The following is a 5,965-nucleotide window of genomic DNA, read 5'->3' as shown; positions in this document are numbered from 1 at the left end:
TACTCCCTGTTCACTCATGACTGAATGACCAGGCACGACTCCAACACCATCATTACGTTTGCCGATGACACAACAGTGGTAGGCCTGATCACTGACAATGACAAGACAGCCTATAGGAAGGAGGTCAGAGACCTGGCCGTGTGGTGCCAGGACAACAAGCTCTCCCTCAACGTGATCAAGACAAAGGAGATGATTGTGGACTACAGGAAAAATAAGGTTTTCCTGTAGTCTAAAGCCCCCCATTTTCATTGACGGGGCTTTAGTGGAGAAGGTTGAGAGCTTCAAGTTCCTTGGTGTCCACATCACCAACAAACTAACATGGTCCAAGCACACCAGGACAGTCGTGAAGAGGGCACGACAAAACCTATTCCCCCTAAGGAGACTGAAAAGATTTGGAATGGTTCCTCAGATCCTCAAAAGGTACTACAGCTGCACCATCGAGAGCATCCTGACTGGTTGCATCACTGCCTGGTATGGCAACTGCTCGGCCTCCGACCGCAAGGCACTACAGAGGGTAGTGCGTACGGCCCAGTATATCACTGGGGCCAAGCTTCCTGCCATCCAGGACCTCTATACCAGGTGGTGTCAGAGGAAGGCCCTAAAAATTGTCAAAGACTCCAGCCACCCTAGTCATAGACTGTTCTCTCTGCTACCGCATGGCAAGCGGTACCGGAGCGCCAAGTCTAGGTCCAAGAGGCTTCTAAACAGCTTCTAGCCCAAGCCATAAGACTCCTGAACATCTAATCAAATGGCTACCCAGAATAATTTCCTTTCCCCCCCCCCCCCTTTTACACTGCTGCTACTCTCTGTTTGTTATCTATGCATAGTCACTTTAATAACTCTACCTACATGTACATATTACCTCAATTACCTCGACTAACCGGTGCCCCCGCACATTGACTCGGTACTGGTACCCCCTGTATATAGCCTCGCTATTGTTATTTTTAATGCTGCTCTTTAATTATTTGTTACTTTTATTTCGTATTATTTTATATTGTATTGTTTTGTGTGATAATTTTTTTTGGTATTCTTTCTTAAACTGCATTGTTGGTTAAGGGCTTGTAAGCATTTTACTGTAAGGTCTACACCTGTTGTATTCGGCGCATGTGACAAATACAATTTGATTTGATTTATTACAGAATTGTGATGGATCTTCTTTCTCTTCATAGAGAGAATTAATGCCTGAGCCAAATAAGCTGTTTCACACATGGAATCAAATTTGCAGAGTACATTTTTAACAAGCCAGCTGCAAAATGATAGGTATTCCAGTAAAACTGTGGCCTCTTCTCTCACCATAAACTCCTCAGGTACACAGACGAACCCCACAGTGAAACACATTACATACACTATATATACAAAAGTATGTGGGCACCCCCTCAAATTAGTGGATTCGGCTATTTCAGCCACACCCGTTGCTGACAGGTATATAAAATCGAGCACACAGCCATGCACTCTCCATAGACAAACATTAGCAGTATATTGGCCTTACTGAAGAGCTCAGTGACATTCAACGTGGCACTGTCATAGGATGCCACCTTTCCAACAAGTCAGTTCGTAAAATTTCTGCCCTGCTAGAGCTGCTCCGGTCAACTGTAAGTGCTGCTATTGTGAATCAAATCAAATCAAATTGTATTGGTCACATACACATATTTAGCAGATGTTATTGTGGATGTAGCGAAATGCTTGTGCTTGTGGAAACGTCTATGAGCAACAACGGCTCAGCCGCGAAGTGGTAGGCCACACAAGCTCACAGAACGGAAACGCAGAGTGCTGAAGCGTGTAAAAATTGTCTGTCCTCGGTTGCAACACTCACTACCGACTTCCAAACTGCCTCTGGAAGCAACATCAGCACAAGAACTGTCCGTCGGGAGCTTCATGAAATGGATTTCCATGGCCGAGCAGCCACACACAAGCCTAAGATCACCATGCACAATGCCAAGCATCGGCTGGAGTGGTGTAAAGCTTGCTGCCATTGGACTCCGGAGCAGTGGAAACGCATTCTCTGGATTGATGAATCACGCTTCACCATCTGGTGAGAGAATGCTACCTGCCCCAATGCATAGCGCCAACTGTAAAGTTTGGTGGAGGAGGAATAATGGTCTGGGGCTGTTTTTCATGGTTCGGGCTAGGCCACTTAGTTACAGGGAATGGAAATCTTAACGCTACAGCATACAATGACATTCTAGACGATTCTGTGCTTCCATCTTTGTGGTAACAGTTTGAGGAAAGCCCTTTCCTGTTTCAGCATGACAAAGCGAGGTCCATACAGAGATGGTTTGTCGAGATCGGTGTGGAAGAACTTAACTGGCCTGCACACAGCCCTGACCTCAACCCCATCGAACACCTTTGGGATGAATTGGAACGCAGACTGCGAGCCAGGCCTACTCGCCCAACATCAGTGCCCGACCTCACTAATGATCTTGTGGCTGAATGGAAGCAAGTCCCCGCAGCAATGTCCCAACATCTAGTGGAAAGCCTTCTCAGAAGAGTGGAGGCTGTTGTAGCAGCAAAGGGGAGACCAACTCCATATTAATGCCCATGATTTTGGAATGAGATGTTCAACGAGCAGGTGTCCACATACCTTTGGTCATGTAGTGTATCTACAGTGGGGAGAACAAGTATTTGATACACTGCCGATTTTGCAGGTTTTCCTACTCACAAAGCATGTAGAGGTCTGTAATTTTTATCATAGGTACACTTCAACTATGAGAGACAGAATCTAAAACAAAAATCTAGAAAATCACATTGTATGATTTTTAAGTAATTAATTTGCATTTTATTGCATGACATAAGTATTTGATCACCTACCAACCAGTAAGAATTCCGGCTCTCACAGACCTGTTAGTTTTTCTTTAAGAATCAAACAGACGCCAACCTCTCCACAATGGCCAAGACCAGAGAGCTGTGTAAGGACATCAGGGATAAAATTGTAGACCTGCACAAGGCTGGGATGGGCTACAGGACAATAGGCAAGCAGCTTGGTGAGAAGGCAACAACTGTTGCCGCAATTATTAGAAAATGGAAGAAGTTCAAGATGACGGTCAATCACCCTCGGTCTGGGACTCCATGCAAGATCTCACCTCGTGGGGCATCAATGATCATGAGGAAGGTGAGGGATCAGCCCAGAACTACACGGCAGGACCTGGTCAATGACCTGAAGAGAGCTGGGACCACAGTCTCAAAGAAAACCATTAGTAACACACTACGCAGTCATGGATTAAAATCCTGCAGCGCACGCAAGGTCCCCCTGCTCAAGCCAGCGCATGTCCAGGCCCGTTTGAAGTTTGCCAATGACCATCTGGATGATCCAGAGGAGGAATGGGAGAAGGTCATGTAGTCTGATGAGACAAAAATATAGCTTTTTGGTCTAAACTCCACTCGCTGTGTTTGGAGGAAGAAGAAGGATGAGTACAACCCCAAGAACACCATCCCAACGTGAAGCATGGAGGTGGAAACATCATTCTTGGGGATGCTTTTCTGCAAAGGGGACAGGATGACTGCACCGTATTGAGGGGAGGATGGATGGGGCCATGTATCGCGAGATCTTGGCCAACAACCTCCTTCCCTTAGTAAGAGCATTGAAGATGGGTCGTGGCTGGGTCTTCCAGCATGACAACGACCCGAAACACACAGCCAGGGCAACTAAGGAGTGGCTCCGTAAGAAGCATCTAAAGGTCCTGGAGTGGCCTAGCCAGTGTCCAGACCTGAACCCAATAGAAAATCTTTGGAGGGAGCTGAAAGTCCGTATTGCCCAGCGACAGCCCCGAAACCTGAAGGATCTGGAGAAGGTCTGTATGGAGGAGTGGGCCAAAATCCCTGCTGCAGTGTGTGCAAACCTGGTCAAGACCTACAGGAAACGTATGATCTCTGTAATTGCAAACAAAGGTTTCTGTACCAAATATTAAGTTCTGCTTTTCTGATGTATCAAATACTTATGTCATGCAATAAAATGCAAATTAATTACTTAAAAATCATACAATGTGATTTTCTGGATTTTTGTCTCTCACAGTTGAAGTGTACCTATGATAAAAATTACAGACCTCTACATGCTTTGTAAGTAGGAAAACCCGCAAAATCGGCAGTGTATCAAATACTTGTTCTCCCCACTGTATCTCCATCCCATTTTGTCTGAACTGTGGTTTCCATATGTGGCTCACCCTTGGTATGTTTATGTGTGAATGCCATCCCTTCACAGTTCATTACACATGAAGGATAAACAAGAAACTTCAACAGCCTGCAGAATTGCCATGCTGTTGTTACTGGGCAACAGCCTGTTTGTGATCTGTTTACTGTGATCTGATCTACTAGCTATGTGATCTGTTGTTCAATGATGATCAATCACGGTATTCTGATTTGTAATTTTGCTGGGTTTTACATGCTCTGTTGATGTACCCTAGATAACAAACATGTATGTTATCCCTTCATGACCCACACAAAATTAGGACACTTCACTGTCTCACCATCAACACCAGATGGTCCTGCCTTGGACAGTATGTAGGTTACAGTTTGTTGGGAAACCATATTTTAAGAGAATGTCCTCCAAGACATTTACCATGTAATCGGCTGAAAAGATGAGCAAAGCAAGGCTGTGAAACATATTGTATCCCCTTGACATAGTGACATAAGGTTGCCAGGGTAACCCCCCTTTCACTGTTGAAGAGTGCAGCTTTGGTGAAAGAGAGAAACTGGCAGCCCATTCATCACTGAGCTTTCCCTCAGTCGGCTACATTACTGCTGTGTGATTTAAGGGGGGATTGATGTAATTGTAATGTTGGTATGTACCACAGGAGGCTGCTGAGGGGAGGACTGCTCATAATAATGTCTGGAATGGAGTAAATGGAATGGTATCAAACACATGGAAACCATGGAAACCATGTGTTTGTTGAGTTTGATAACATTCCATTTATTCCATCCAAGCCATTACTATGAGCCCGTCCTCCCCAATTAAGATGCCGCCAACCTCCTGTGGTATGTATGTCATTGGGAAGTAAGGGGATCTACACGTCTCCTAAGAGGAAGTTAGCCTTGCATTCCTTGTGAGGGAAACTGCACACAAAAAGTGTATTTAATGAAGGGGTAATGTTTATTGCAGACATACAGACCATTTTAAGATTCCACTTTTTGTGAAATGGATGTGTTGCTGAAACCCCTCACCATTCAAATAAGAGTCCCATGGAGGCAAAAATAAAGAATTACTTCAAAATATATATTTATTTCACACAACTCACTCAGACAGATATGCCTTAGATATTCACTACCACCAGATGGGGCTAGCATGCAGACAGACTATAGTCTCTCAAAGAACAAGGAGAGAATAGTTTGAAATTGTTGTCCATGTTATATCTCTTGATCTTGACCGCATTGTAGCACTTAACTTTATTTTCAGCTGAGAACTATGGGAGGTGTTGCTGCAGTGACCCATTGAGTTATTTCTGCCAAAGGCCAAGCATTATAGGCCACATTATCTATTAACCAAAGCACTCAATACCAAGTTTGTTATATGGAGATTTTGGGGGATCTCTGAGAAACAGAAAGTAATCAATCTTATTATCATACTGTTGGCCTGTTTCTCAATGCTCAATGCACAATGTTTTAACCTTTCTTGGCTGCCAACTGAGGTACTGTATTTAGTTAACTTCTAAGTATATTTCTCAGACTGGCTCTCAGGCGAATGCTAACCTGTTTTTAACCTCAAACAGACATTGTTATATCTAGAAGTCTCTTCTTTGTTCTTAGTGCTGTGTTTGTTTTCCCAGCTCTTTGGGATTCCACGCCTGGCAGACTGTGTCATGTTGATTAAAAAAAAGTTCCAGCAAAACATTGCCACAGTCAAGTGTGGAATGAATACTAACATTTTAAAGCTGGTACCAGAAGACAACCCCCCGGGTTTATTTGGTCTTGTCTGCTTTTTCTGTCTCAATTAGTAATGCAGTATCACTAATAGTCTCCTGAGTGGTGCAGTGGT

This window comes from Coregonus lavaretus (assembly GCF_964263955.1).
Source record: "Coregonus lavaretus genome assembly, chromosome: 27".
NCBI lineage: Eukaryota > Metazoa > Chordata > Actinopteri > Salmoniformes > Salmonidae > Coregonus > Coregonus lavaretus.
Note: the sequence above shows the minus strand (reverse complement) of the source record.